At 38.4% G+C, this 16,065-nt stretch overlaps 1 long non-coding RNA gene across 1 annotated transcript; it reads right to left on the bottom strand.

Moving 5' to 3' along the window:
* Positions 1–8,896: 8,896 nt before the first annotated feature.
* LOC129640879 (uncharacterized) lies at positions 8,897–11,749 on the bottom strand. The gene is made up of 3 exons (XR_008709017.1): positions 11,643–11,749; positions 11,405–11,535; positions 8,897–9,421 (listed from the first exon to the last, which is right to left on the bottom strand). It is a non-coding gene; the product is annotated as an uncharacterized LOC129640879 (long non-coding RNA).
* Between the last annotated feature and the right edge of the window lie 4,316 nt (positions 11,750–16,065).

Genomic DNA, 16,065 nt, shown 5'->3' with positions numbered 1-16,065 from the left:
TTGTTTTTTTCCTCCCTAGTCCCAGTGTAGCCCTGGAATGGCTGCTATAGAAGGAAGAGACTGGGGGACACAGTGATGTTGATTCAGTTTAAGTCTGATAATCAAGGCTGGATTTATGAGAGGACTGGGGGAGATAGATTTCTGTACCTAGAACAATATGTTTTTGCACACTTAGATGCTGCACGGGAAATTTAATGGTAACTGTGTGTTTATTTGTATGTGACTAGGTATTTTCCAGTATCCTGAGAGACCTTGCTGAAAAACACACACACTCAGAGGGGAGGCAAAAAAGAACAACTGAGCTGTAATAAAGCTTAGCTTCATCTTCAAACTAGAGAAATGGCATCATCATCAGTTTAAAAAGAACTCTTCACAGTCACACTGCCAGAAACCTCACCCAGGCCAGAGGTCTTCATCATGGCAGCCTTGAAGATAACCAGGAAAAGCCTCTTAGAACTTTGGCTGCTTAGTCCCAAGTGTCAGCAGTGACAGTGATGTTAATCAATCGTTATCTGTTCCCCCTCTTTGCTTCACCTACACCTGCCACAACGCCCACATATACACCCACATGTATTCATGAATAGGAACTATTTCTCTACAATCCTTAACACCTTCTGTATTGAGGTGAGTGGTCCCGTATTTGTCTTCCTTCTGCTCTTTCCTCAAACCAAAGTGTCAAAATATGAGCATTTATACACAGAAACACATGGCAGTTTCCTAAATATTCATTTGGCTGACAGTCCAGCAAATTCCAGTACTCTGAGGATTAACTAGTCACTTTATTTCTTTCGGAGAGCTCTGCTATAACCGAAGCCCAGCATTTTGTTTATCTTCCAGGGAACATGCTCAAATGCACTCATCATGACAAAGTACCTGCTGTGGAAATGCTTTTTAAAATTGTGAGACATGAAGGCGTTTTTGGAGGAAGAAGGGTCATTATCTAATTTTTAAGATTTTTGATACCTTGAAAGAATCTTAGAGAGTTTGAACAACTTACTAATAGCTTTAGTGTTTCCAGCCGATCTTTAATGTATAAAGTTAAGCGGATGCATCTTTATGTTAAATGAAATATTTGAAGCCTATAAATACAAACCAGTTTCATTTCATTGTTTTGACCACCTCCTCCTGCAGTAACATTTTCTGAAGCACTGCTGACAAAGAGTAAACAGAAAAATTTGCATTTCAGAGCCCTTTATTTCCCCAATCATGCGCTGGCTGGCGTGGATTCTAATGAATAATGCGAAAACTCAGTGGCAGGAAGCCAAAAAGAGAATAAAGAGAAGCAAAGATGGAGATAACAAACTATGCCACAAACTATCCTATTAATCCTAGAATGACTGGGAATTGATTATTAGCGAGCTCATTTTTTGTTTGTTTCGGCTCTTGACTAGAGAAGGCTGGCTTTGCAGAGCGTCATAAAGCATGACGAACAGAGGCTTTCTCAAAGGCTCAAGTCCCTATTTTTTCACTAAATGGATGTTAACACTAGGACTATACAAGTCATATATCATTAAGAAAAGAAATTAAGATTTTAGAGTCTTCTCTAAATATATTTTCATAAAAGTAAATTGGAAATAAAGAACACAGGGACTTTATCACTTATCTCAATAGCTAGATTTTTGGCATTTGTATTTAAACAAGTAACTCTAATATGATATAAATGCTATATTCAAAATATGTGCTATGGAAGACAATATATTACATCAATAACAATTAAGATATATATTCTTAGCCTTTTTTGACCCACATTTTATTCAGTTATCAGCATTCGACAAATATTTGTTGAACATGTATGCCAAATGTTTCCATTTAACAATGCCAACTGTTATCACCTATTCTCTTTTAAAACAAAGATTATTAAATGAATGGGGATTGATGGAGAGAGCTGATGATTTATTTGTCTCGGGAACATGAGAGGGAGAAGGAATTTAGAGACCTGGCTGGACCAGAGGTATGCTGGTAAATGTTTAACAACTGGCTCTCCAGGGTTTTAAAATCAAAGAGGCCCCATTTGTTTGTTCATTAACGTGGTGGTAAATAACACCTGGCTTCCCAGTAGTAAAGAACCTGCCTGACAGTGCAGGAGGCGTAAGAGACATGGGTCTGATTCCTGGGTTGGGAAGATCCCCTGGAGAAGGGATCTCCTGGAGAAGGGAACCCACTCCAATATTCTTGCCTGGAGAATCCATGGACAGAGGAGCCTGGTGGGCTACAGTCCATGGGTCACAAAGAGCCGGACACGACTGAAGCAACTTAGCATGCACACAAAGAACACCATCGTGTCTGATCTCGGTCTACCAACCTGACATCATCGAATGTGGAATTGGGAAAAGACGAACACAATCCATTTTCCTGATCTGTGATGAGCCCACTCTAGTACATCATTGTTAATACTCAACAATGACTTTCTGGGGTCACCCTGAGAGCCTATCTGTGACTACATAACAGGCAAAACCGGGAGGTTAAATAGCTTTGCAGAGTGACTCATAAATGCCCATAGATATATTTATATATGCCTGCATTGTCTTTATATCTCTTCTTTTAGAGCATCTAATCTCTCATGCTGTCTTTCTTTAGCCCTCTGGTAAACTGAGCAACTGACCTCTGCTACCACAAAGAGAAAAACAGCATCTGCTATGGGAAGCTGGCAGTAACTTTAAGCTCCCTTTGCAATATGTTTCACGATTTTGTCACATAACATTAAAAATATGTGTCCCTGAGGATGCGATTTAATAAAATCAGTGATGTTTCTGCTTCATCAAGGAAATTCTTAAATAAAACTTGCAGTTTCCAATGAGAATATGTTCAGATAAAGAATTCAGTGACTCTAAGTCTTAATTAGAGCTAAATTTCCAGAAGTTTACCCACTATTGCTTTTGTACCATCATCGCAAATATCAAGCCAATTTAAAGGGTCAATAACATCTTAGTTTTGTTATGAAAATAATTTTTACCTTGCAGACCTCAAAAAAGCATCTCTGGGCCTCCTAGGGTTCCATGGACAACACTTTGAGAGCTACCACTCTAACCTAGAGTCACGAATGTCTCTTGGCTTGGTTGTCGCAGTAAGCTCCACATGTCCATTCTGGCTACCTTGTGATCCATTCAGCAACAAACAGTCAAAGTGGACTTGTAATAAAGCAAACCTAATCATGTCACTTCCTACTCAAAACCCTCTTAGGACTTCCCGTTACTCTTAGAATTGAATGAAAACCCTTTTTATGGCTGACAGAGCCCTCTGTTATTTTGTCCTTGTCTGCCTCTGCAGCCTCATCTCCCTCTGTCCTCCTCTTCAATCTGTTTACAGCAGCTACGCTAGCTTCTTTCTGTTCTTAACCACAGTAGATTCATTCTTGCTACCGGTCTTTGCATGTGCTCTTCTTTGTAATGTTTTCTCCATATTCCACTGACCTGATTAACTGGACTCATTTTGTAGCTATCGACTTAAATCTCACCCTAAGGATTTCCTTATCAGTCTCCTGTTAGATTAGATCCCCTCTCATGTATTCTTACCTTCTTGTGATTGTATAATTACGGTTGTACTTGTTTTTGAGATCTGTCTTCTCTGAGAGACCATAACTGTTCTCATGGAAGAGACTATGTCTGTCATCATCTCCATAACAGATTAAGGGCTTTGAATGTTGTCTGACTTGATTGAAGATTGTCACCTAGTGTGAAAAAGAAGGAACTGGAAGATGATCTGCCTGTAAGTGTCAGTCTACACCTTTGACAGTGTATAACACCGATTCTTTGGACCTTAAATGAGGAGCAACAACCTTGAGAAGACTTTTATTATTTTTAAAAAATGCTAACTGGAGGTGCAGAGAGCATGGGCCCCATTCCCCCCAGGAATTAAATTGGAGCCAGACCAGCATGGTTGTATTCACAACTGAAACTCCACTAGTGAATATTTTGTTATAGGGATAATTTTGTCATACCTAAATTTCTCTCTTTTTTTAAGGATCTTTCCAAGGAGATTTCTACTTTCTTCATTCAAAGAGACTTCAAACAACCTATAGACATGTTCCAGCAAAGATCTGAACTCTGGCAATAAGCATAGTTCAAATGTGGCCTTCCGCTACACACTACCCAGTCATTTTATTATCTCATCTATCCCTCCATGTTAGTAAAAATATTGAAATATATACTAGCTCTGAATCAAGTGTATAACTTACTGACGTTCTGGAAAAATTATCATCCTCCCAAGCTCAACACCACAGTACCACTAGAAAATATTAAATATCTCCTTCTATTAAAGAAAATATGTATCAGAAATTAATTCCAGGAGGCTCAAAGTTCTTCTTTGAGGTATGCTCAGTGTGGCCTCACATGTCTTATGCCAGGTGTATGACCAGCAAGTGACTGTAAACAGCAGCCTAAGAAGGGAAAGTAAAAGTTATAATTTTTAATTATTTTTTTCTTGGTTCAAAATAAGCCACCAAAATAAGACTTGCCAAAATACTCTTGCATATATTCTCCATTGATTATTCTCAAAATGAAATTGATGCCTGTTGCACAATGCAATATATGGACAATTCATATTGTCAGAATTGCTTGGTGATGAAAAGTGAAAGTTTTGGTTAAATGGCTAAATATTTGATTTAAAATATCTCAGCTGCATTTAGAAGCATGTGAGACATTGTTTCCTTTTTCTATTTCCTGCAGTATTCCTCCCAAAGCTAGAGTTCGTTTTAAAAAGATAAAGATTAAACACTGCAGTGAATTATGTCCCCACTCATGGGCAAACACCTTTTTCTTTTTGCTTGTCTTTGTGAATATTTTAAATCTAATATTTATTACATTTTGTTTGAAAAAGAGACAGGTTAAAATGCAGCTTGAAAAAGAAAAGATGGTAACTGTTAAGAGATCTAATTACAATGAACCTACCATAACTAGGTCAGCAAGAGGTTAGGAATGAATTTGTTTGTAATGGAAATAGGAACTTTTCTAGAACATTTAAATAGCTGATATTGTGTCATTGCCTTGGATGTAATTAGTCATTTTGTTAGACTCAGTTTGAGAACGGAATCCTAGGTTGAAAAGTTCAAAGTACAAGGGTAGTACCTAGAGAAGAGCTGGTAGTTGTACTGGGAAACCTAGACATCAAGAGACCCCTCAAAGGCTGATTGCTGAAAGGAAGAAAGCAGCAGGAATCCCCATCCTCTAAGTGTGGAAGCATCAAGGGAAAACTCCATCCTCTGCAGCAGTTGGATAACATTGCTACTAAATGGTTTGGGGTTTACCTATATCCTTTCATATTTGTTGTTTCTAATGCCTTTTTCTGTTTGCACTATTTGATTTTAGGTTGTTCACCCAACTGACAGGTCACATAATCCTCCATAGTTCTATTGTATCTCCTTCAAGGACCTTTTTGCTCACAAAAGCCGTAAGACTAAAGAACTATGGTGTATTATATACAAATTTCTTGATCTCAGAAAAGCTGATGGCAGAATTTATATGTTATCCTGCTTCTTGCCTTTAATTTCCTTCTTGCTTCCGTTAGGTATACTTTCGCCATGGTTAGTGCCTTCTCCAGCGCTAGAGCAAGAGGGAGGCAAGACTTCAGATTCATGCCAGTTAAGTCATTGGATAAACACTGAGAAGACAAGAGTTGGACACGACTTAGCAACTGAACAAAAACACAATAATTGACTCAGATTATACATTCTTTCTCTAGAATAGCAATGTCTGGGAGAACCTTCTGTGATGATGGAAATATCTGTACTGTTCGATGCAGTTACCACTGGTGCAACTAATGTTTTAATTTAATTCTTTTAAATTTAAATAGCCACATGTAGCGCATAGCCACTGTATTAGTCAGCACAGCTCTCAAATATGCCTTTCTAGTTATCATGCTCAGCTATACAATATCATTTTGTTAATTCCAAAATTACCAATTTAGGAACCATGATTTTTTTAGTTGAACTAACCTATCGCTGACTTTATGAGCTATAAAGAAAATGGCTGATAATCAGATTAACAATGTGAAAAATATTATAGATCAAACGTTTCACTTCTATAGGGACATAATGAATTAATATAGATAATAAATTTGTTAGATGATGAATCACTTTTATTATTCATTGATGTGAAACAGGTCTAAATGGACCTTCACTTGAAAACACTCTTGTGATGGTTAATTTTAGGTGTCGACTTGACTGGGCTAAGGGAATGCCAGGCAAAACTTGTTTGGTGGTGTGGCTGTGTGGGTATTTCCAGAAGAGGTTACCAGTTGAATTAGTCGACTAAGAAGAGATCCACCCTCACCAGTGCGGGTGGGAATCTTCCAATCAGTTGAGGGCCAGAACGGAACAAAAAGCTAACGGTAAGGCACTTCTCTCTCTTCTGGAGCTGGGACATCCGTTTCTCCTACGCTTGGAGGTCAGAGCTCCTGGTTCTTGGACCTTATGACTCTGGGACTGAACACCATCAACTCCCCTGGTTCTCAGACCTTTGGGCTCAAACAGTTATACAACCAGCTTTCCTGTCTCTCCATAACTGCATGAATTGATTCCCACAATAAATCTCCTCTTATATGTCTGTATGTATTCTGTTGGTCTTGTTTGTCTGGAGAACCCTGACTAATACAACTCTTTAATTGTTAGTTATTCCTTTATCTGAACTATACTAGACACTGGACTAGTGCTGGAGATTTTTTAAATGATTTGCCTTCAAGAAGCTTTCTGTCCTAGAAATTAAATATGTATCTTTGACATTATAGTTTAATATTACTATAAATATTATATATTTACCACTTTGAAGATATTTAAGAACATTAAATCACCTAAGGTCCTCCAAAAAAGTTCATTTTTAGAGATGTATTTTTAAAATGTATTTTTATCTCATGTATTTCATATGTTTCACATAAATCTGAGCTTTCCCCAGATTAGGACAAAGTCATGGTTTTTATATTTTATTTAATTGTATTTACACTGATTATTATTTATATGAGTCATGGTTTCTTTAGTATAATGTATTAGCATATAGTATAGTTTATGTGTATGTATAATATATATATATATCTCTCTCAATATTTAAGGTTTGGCTATATTTTTAGGTAATAATAAATTGAAAATTTCATAATATTTAAACCATGACTTAGTTTTATATATAGTATATAGCATTAATGTATTAGTGTAAGTACTACATTTCTCATAAGTACTATAAGTTTAGCTATAAGTATATAAGAATAACCATAAGTATATATATATATATATATAGATATATATAGATAAGTACTAATAATTTCTTATTTTAATTTCTTGCATGATTATTTTAACACCTAATATGTCTATCATTAGTAAAAATGGTGAATCAGTTTGCACTTGATGAAAGGGGCTTAATATATTAGCTTTTCCAGGAATATTGAGTATGGGTTATAGAGCCAGACTGCCAAATTGTTCAGTTCCTTGCTCTCTCAACATACTAAATGTAACCTTGAACAAGTCATTAAATTTATCTGTGCTTCAACTTCCTCACTGGAAAATTAGGAAATAATATCTGCCTCTTCATAGAGTCATTGTGAGAATTACCTTAAAAGAGTCATTAAAAAAAAGTGCTTTACATAATCCCTGACACATGATAGTGTTCAATAAAACTTTATTTTTATTATAAATTTTTTTTCTTACTACTACTCCTACTATTTGGAATATTGCAGGACATAGAGACTCTGTATCATATTTTTAGAGGAGATATTTGAGGAAGGGGAGCCTGTCACTGCTCATATATTATCATAGTATACCAGGTACTAAACCAGAGTTTAAATACTGGAAGATTTTTACCCTTGGTATCTACATTTGTAGACAAAAATCTTCAAGTATTTTTATTTCCTTATAGAATGTTAATTTACTTATATTTTTCCTCTCAGTCCAAGGTTAGAAAGTCCACACCATTTTGTAAGTTTGTACTTTAATTTAAAGAATATATATTTAACATGGAGTCATTGCAGAAGATTACCCTATGTTGGAAAAAACTTTATTTTTTTCTGAAGGACATGTGTATATGAAATTTGAAAATATAGGCTTTACACTGTATGCCTCTAGAGACAAGGAATGGATATATTAAAAATGGGAAAAAAAAAACTTCTAAGGAAACTTTTAAAAATATATACTGCACTGCTGCTGCTAAGTCGCTTCAGTCGTGTCCGACTCTGTGCGACCCCATAGACGGCAGCCCACCAGGCCCCACCGTCCCTGGGATTCTCCAGGCAAGAACACTAGAGTGGGTTGCCATTTCCTCCTCTAATGCATGAGAGTGAAAAGTGAAAGTGAAGTCGCCCAGTCGCCACCGACTCTTAGCGACCCCATGGACTGCCGCCTACCAGGCTCCTCCATCCATGGGATTTTCCAGGCAAGAGTACTGGAGTGGGGTGCCATATACTGCACTAGTAAGGATATAATATTTGAGAAAGGCTATGATTCAAAAGCATGATCAGAAAATTTCAAATAGAGCATTGAATTAGATCTCTAAATACCACCATGCACTCAGTAAACAGATGGGGCTGGCAGTGCAAATCAAATTGGGAAAACTGAACATCTCAGTAATGCTGCCAGTTTCTCAAGCCTCAAAGGTTTACATCTTTGAATTCTTGCCTAAGTCAGTATTATAGTATATGGAATGTTCCGTGAGTTTAATTTAAGCTCTGCATTTAAAGGTATGTAATTGTAATTCCACTCCTCAACTATAAACTTATAGGGGATTTGAAGGAAATAACTGGCTACAAACGGGAGAGTTAAATAGGAAAATGTGGGCAGTAAGTATGTTTTGAACCCCTATTTCTCTCTTAGGATTAGATTTGAGGCCATTAGCTGCTATAACAAATAAACACACAAATGTGCACTAGCTCAACTACAGTAAAGATTTATTTCCCACTCAAGTTCAAAAATTGAAGTTCTTAGTTCGTGGATGGTCTGAGCAAACTTCAGAGACCCAGGCTTCTCCAGTTTTAGTTCAGTTCAGTTCAGTCGCTCAGTCGTGTCCGACTCTTTGCGACCCTATTAATCGCAGCACGCCAGGCCTCCCCGTCCATCACCAACTCTGGAGTTCACTCAAACTCATGTCCATCAAGTCGGTGATGCCATCCAGCCATTTCTCCAGTTTAGGATGTGTTCTTTTCAGCATGTTGTTTCCAGTATGGCAGACTAGGCCTCAGTCAATCAAAAGGGAAAGGAATAAATATCATCAGTGGAAAGGTTTCCTAGACAAGACCTGGAAATAGAACAGGTGACTAATAGTCATATTCCACTGGCTGGAACTCAGTTACATGGCCACATCTCACTTCAAAGGAAGCGGGAAAAGAGTCCAGGGTATGCCCAGGATGACAGGCCACAGCCACACTCCTCTGTGTAGACTCATCTCTGAGGACTGTAGTTTCCTCTCCTCAGTCTCTAGTGCTCTCCCAGCTGCCTCCATCACCTCTTCAACTGCTGGAGGAAAGCAGTCTATTTAATTCACAGTTATGTGTCAGCCCTGGGTGTGAATTTTAAAAGCAGAAGACTGAAGAATGATTACTCATTCCATAAGAAGACAAGTAGACAATTTTGTTGTTCTCTTGGTTGTGATTTTGTGGGTTGGGTTGGTTGGTTGGTTGGTAAAACAGGTTCAAAAAATACTTTGAGCAAGGTCCTTAATCCACACACACAAAAAGGCAAGTTCTAAAAACCAGTAAGATTTTTGGAAAATGGGAGAGAAAGTGCAAATTAAATAATAGTACAAATAGCATCTGTTTAATTCTGGCTTTTTCTTAATATCTTTAGCTATCCACAATGCAAAGTTTTGGCAGATTGGTGTCTGTACTGGTGTTAAGTAAAAGATGTATCTCATCAAGTCAGCAACAGAGACCATGTGTTAATTCCTATACTTAGTTTGCGTTTTTAAAATAGAAATCGTTAAGTACAAGGTGTTCCAAAACTGAAATCTTGACTCTTTCAGAAACTTGCTCCACCCACATACTGTCCCTTCTCTGTTGATGCAACTCTATCCTAAGAGTTGCACAAGACCAAAATTTAGAGTCATTTTTAACATCTTTCTCTCATACCTCTTATCCAAACTTCTCTCTTCTCTTATCCAAGAAATCCTATTGATTCCATGTTCAAAACACCCAGAATATGAACACTTCTCCTCATCTTCACTTATGGATTGAATCCCCATCCTCTTTCATCTTGATTACTGAAATAGCCTCTTAACTAATTTCAGTGTTTTTATTTTTGCCTACCCATCCCCACCTGTACCTCCATACCATACTATACACACACAGAGACTACTCTCAACCCATGGGGTTGGGGAAGAAGCAAAAGTTGAAACAGTGAAATTCGTCTGGGAGCTACCGTAGTAATCCAGGTAAGAGGCAGCGAATGTTCCTACCACTTTCTCCATCAGTCCGCTTCAGCCATAATGACCTTATTGCTATTTCTGAACAAGCTATCCTCTCACGTTTCCCTCTCATGTCACTTCTCAACCAGGCCTTTCCTGAGCGTCCTATGTCCATCCTCCTGCTCAGAATTTTCAAAGCCTCTTGAAATGAGTGTTCACTTTCTCTTTTCTTAATTGAGGTGTAATTGAAATAGGAAATTGTATTAGTTTCAGGTACACAACATAGTGATTTGTTATTTGTATATACTGCAAAATGATCACTGTAAGAAGTCTAGTTAACGTCCATTACTACACAGAGCTACCAAAACAATGCTTTTCTTGTGACGAGTGCTTTTGGGGAACACATGTATACCTGTGGCGGATTCATTTTGATTTATGGCAAAACCAATACAATATTGTAAAGTTAAAACATAAAATAAAATTTAAAAAAAGGACCTACTGTCATAGCAACTGTCAAATATGCAATACATGATTTTTTATTATAGTCACCATGCTGTACATTACATCCATGTGATTTATTTGTAACTGAAAATCTGTACTTGTGCCTTTTACCCCTTTACACATTTTGCTGAGCTCCACCCCCCACCTCTGGTAAACACAAATCTGTTCTCTGGATCTATGAGCTTGTTTTCTCTTTAAGATTCCACATGTAAAATCATATGGTATTCCTCTTTCTCTGTTAGACTTATTTCACTTAGCGTCATGCCCTCAAGGTCCATCCACGTAGTGGCAGTGGCAAATGGAAAGATTTCATTTTTTATGACCGAATAATATCGCATTGTATTTATTTATGATACCGTACTTTATTCATTTATCTGTCAGTTAGTTTTAAGTTGTTTCCATGACTTGGCTATTGTAAATAATGCTGCAATGAGCATGGGGATGCATGTATGTTTTTGAATTAGTGGTTTTTTTGTTTTTTCTTTAGGCAAGTACCTAGAAGTGGAATTGCTAGATCACATGGACTTCTGTTATTAAGACTGGAAGGCCTCCTCCCCCCCATACTGTTTTGCATAGTGGCTGCACTAACTTACATTCCCAGCAGTAGTCCATAAGGGTTCTTTTTCTCTGTATCCTCACCAACATGTGCTGTGTTCATGTCTGGTGGTTTCTTCATCTTTGTCACAAGCATTCTTGCCGCATAACTACTTAGCCACAAGGCAGTCTTGCCATAAAAGATAAGTAACAAAAAATAAAAGGACATCAAAAAGAATGTAAACAGGAAACATCAGAAAGGAATAGATTATTGCAAAATACAAAATACTTGAATACCTTTAAAATATGTGTAGACTCATGGCAATACTTCTCAAAACAAATTTATTGGCTTGTACCAAAACACTTGTCTTCCAGGTCTATTTTCGTAGTATTTTATATCTGGTTTTTTGTTTTTTGTTTTGTTTTGTTTTGTTTTGTTTTGTTTTTTGGCTTGTTGATCCTTCTCCTTGTTCAGAACCATACATTTTCTTTTTTCACTAAAATGTCTTCCTTCATTTAGATAGACTTTCCAAATATTAGGATGCCTATTTATAACTGAGCTTTGTACTGTGTTGTGTAAACCTTCCACACTATTGGTTTTTCTTGGAATATTATTGTCACATGTCCATTGAGCGGCATTCCAAAGTTCTGTGGGAAATGGGTATTTGGCCTCTTTCTCCTCCAATGTACTGTATTTCAAAAACAAAAAACAAAAACAACTTTTGGTGCAAAGTCATCATCATCTGTCACACGTTTTATACATCAAACCAAACTATCAACCATTCATTTTATTTTTACAGAAAAATTGCCATATAGCCAATTAGTTTTGCTGCAAAAATGTGGCAAAATGCTTGTGGCAAAGATGCTTAGGGCAAAAGTACCTAGAAATGTTATTTTTTGACTTTTTAAATAATAGCCATTCTAATAGGTATAAGGTGATATCTCATTATGGTTTTGGTATGCTTTTCCCTGATGATTGATGGTCTGAATTTGGCAATAAGGAGTTCATGATCTGAGCCACAGTCAGCTCCCGGTCTTGTTTTTGCTGACTGTATAGAGCTTCTCCATCTTTGGCTGCAAAGAATATGATCAATCTGATTTCGGTGTTGACCATCTGGTGATGTCCATGTGTAGAGTCTTCTCTTGTGTTGTTGGAAGAGGGTGTTTGCTATGACCAGTGCGTTCTCTTGGCAAAACTCTATTAGCCTTTGCCCTGCTTCATTCTGTATTCCAAGGCCAAATTTGCCTGTTACTCCAGGTGTTTCTTGACTTCCTACTTTTGCCTTCCAGTCCCCTATAATGAAAAGGACATCTTTTTTTGGTGTTACTTCTAAAAGATCTTGTAGGTCTTCATAGAACCATTCAACTTCAGCTTCTTCAGTGTTACTGGTTGGGGCACAGACTTGGATTACTGTGATATTGAATGGTTTGCCTTGGAAATGAACAGAGATCATTCTGTCATTTTTGAGATTGCATCCAATTACTGAATTTCAGACTCCTTTGTTGACCATGATGGCTACTCCATTTTTTCTGAGGGATTCCTGCCCGCAGTAGTAGATATAATGGTCATCTGAGTTAAAATCACCCATTCCAGTTCATTTTAGTTCGCTGATTCCTAGAATGTCGACGTTCATTCTTGCCATCTCCTGTTTGACCACTTCCAATTTGCCTTGATTCATGGACCTGACATTCCGGGTTTCTACGCAATATTGCTCATTACAGCATCGGACCTTGCTTCTATCACTAGCCACATCCACAACTGGGTATTGTTTTTGCTTTGGCTCCATCCCTTCATTCTTTCTGGAGTTATGTCTCCACTGATCTCCAGTAGCATACTGGGCACCTACCGACCTGGGGAGTTCCTCTTTCAGTATCCTATCATTTTGCCTTTTCATACGGTTCATGGGGTTCTCAAGGCAAGAATACTGAAGTGGTTTGCCATTCCCTTCTCCAGTGGACCACATTCTGTCAGACCTCTCCACCATGACCCGCCTGACTCTAAATAGAAGTTTCATTTTCAGGATAATGTCTAGAGAGAGGGTTACTCTAGGAATCTCTCTCACTGTGATGGTAAGTCTTTCTCAGAGGCCCCTTGCGAACCTCTTTTCAGTTAGCTGGGTCACATGTCATCTCTAGCACCCATCACTTGGTCTAGAGGGGCAATTAGCTTTAGGTGCACTAGACCCGCCCGCCAGAGCAACCTGGAGTGATGAGGTCAAGTTCTCCTGAGACCTACAAGAGGTATGGGGAAGAGACGATACCTTGAATAAAGTCTAGGTATTGTTGGAAGGAAGGGAGAAACCAATGCTTGTACGCAGCAGAAATGTCTGTTTCAAATGGTGATTGTTGTTCATATATAAAATACAGCTCTCCAAAAATCAAAAGCAAGCGAAAAATTTGAGGGAGCACTCTTCTATATATACAGAATTGTTGTTCTGTAGCTTCATAATCTTTCAGTCAGGAGATTTTTGCAGTCCTGTCTTTCAGTTTCATGGTGTGCTTTCAACCTTTTTTCAAAAAGGACTTATATACCAACTTGGTCATTTTGTGGCTGCTGTTTTTTAAACTGGGCTTCCCAGGAGGCTCAGTGGTAAAGAATAAGGCTGTAACTTTGGAATGGTAGCAAACATTTTATTTGCCTTCTGTATTTGTTACTGTGCATTTCAGATTATGTTTTTTTCTAACTTTTTATTCAACCAAACTTTAACGAGCACTATCCTTACCTGGGCTTCCCCAGTGGCACAGTGGCAAGGAATCTACCTGCAAGTCTGGAGCCGCAGGAAACATGGGTTTGATCCCTGGGTCAGGAGGATCCCCTGGAGGAAGGCATGGCAACCACTCCAGTATTCTTGCCTGGAGAATCCCATGGACAGAGGAGCCTGGTGGGCTACAGTCCATGGGGTCAAAAATAGTTGGACATGACTGAAGTGACTTAGCACACACACACTCATCCTTACTCAAGGTACTTTTTACACATCTTTCATACATTACTGACATATATATATAGTTCAGGGATTTGGTGGTGAGAGAGTTTAAGGAGGATATGCTGGGGTATTGGATAATAGGGTTTGCTTGGAGTGAGGGATTAATTAGAACAAAATAGGACCTATGCGAACTCTCATTACATCTTACAATTATATAACATCTTGGCTGTGTTCCTAGATTAGCTGCATTCAAGCATCCAGCAATACTCTTGCTTCACTTGCCACTTGATTTAAATGTGACCGTAATTGATGCTTATAAACCAATAATATGGCTAGAGACCCGTCTCTTATAACCAGCTAGAAAAAATTCCTGAGCCTTATCACTTCATCTATAAAATAGAAAGACAATCTGCCTTACTGAAGGAGGGAAGATTTAAATGCAATGAACTATGTAAGATCATGAGACAATGCCTGACATAAAATAGGCCCAGGAGTCTCAGTGCAGGAGACCCGGGTTCCATCCCTGAGTTGGGAAGATTCCCTGGAGTAGGAAATGGCAACCCACTCCAGGATTCCTGCCTGGAGAATTCCATGGACAGAGGAGCCTGATGGGCTACAGTCCATGGGGTCACAAAGAGTTGAACACGACTGAGCGATTGAGCATGCGTGCACACAGACCATAAGGGTTTAGCGACTTCTAGAAAATGCCCATTGACGGAGTCTCCTAATTAAAGAAGTTAACCATCAAAGGGATTGAAACATGTAGGTACAAATCCTTTTATTGTATAGTATTATAAGATTATTTGTTTGTTTTAGTGAAGAGCAAAGAATAAAGAATGTAGTAATTGGTACAGTTTAGTTTCTTCACCCCCAACCCTCCCCTCCCTGCTAAGTTGCTGCTAAGTCGCTTCAGTCATGTCCGATTCTGTGCGACCCCATAGACGGCAGCCCACCAGGCTCCCCCGTCCCTGGGATTCTTCAGGCAAGAACACTGGAGTGGGTTGCCTTTGGTATAGTTTCGTTTCTTCATTCCCAGCCCTCCCCTCCCTATCCCACCATCAATTTACCAAGAACCCCAGGGACCAGACAATTCCATTCTGGTGGGTCCTTGCCAACAATGGAGTAGAGGTTGGAGCCATGTGGACATGAGCCAAGGAATTCTAGCAGCTTCTAAAAGTTGGAAGAGGCAAGAAATGGATTCTCTTCCAAAATGAACCAATCCTGCAGACACATCAGTTTTAGTCCCACTGATTTTAGCCCTGTGAGACTTAATTCAGCCCTCTGACTTCCAGAAGTATAAAAGAATAGATTTGTGTTAAGCCACTCACCACAGCCATAGGGAACTAATAAAAGTGATTTTCCTAGTTACATGAATATAGTGAGGGGGCACCTAGGAGGATAGATTCCTTTTGACACTCACTCCTTACTGTTGCTGCTTAAAAACCCATACGAGAAATGTGCATGAAGAACCCTGGAGCCTTAGAGAGATTGGGACCAGGACAGAAATCTGGAGTTAGAGTGACCTGTCAGGATAGACTAGGGTGGTTCTGACCAAGACATGGTAACAGAGAAGAGCAATGACTCATCCCTGAACAACCAAAAAAGAAAAAAATGTTTCATGTAGTCCAATTAGAATACCCATTCTGTTTAACAACCCTAACTGACAAGTGAGAAGCAACATATTTAGTCATCTGGTATGAGTCGTTTATCTATTAGCAACTCTATGGGAAAATACACAGACTATTAGGTTGAACTATATGAAATTGACAATTTTTCCAGGTATTTTACCTATAAAA

The sequence above is a fragment of the Bubalus kerabau genome, unplaced genomic scaffold (assembly GCF_029407905.1).
Source record: "Bubalus kerabau isolate K-KA32 ecotype Philippines breed swamp buffalo unplaced genomic scaffold, PCC_UOA_SB_1v2 scaffold_50, whole genome shotgun sequence".
Classification (NCBI taxonomy): Eukaryota; Metazoa; Chordata; class Mammalia; order Artiodactyla; family Bovidae; genus Bubalus; species Bubalus kerabau.
The sequence above is the reverse complement of the archived record's forward strand: the minus strand, read 5'-3'. Positions and strand labels throughout refer to the sequence as shown.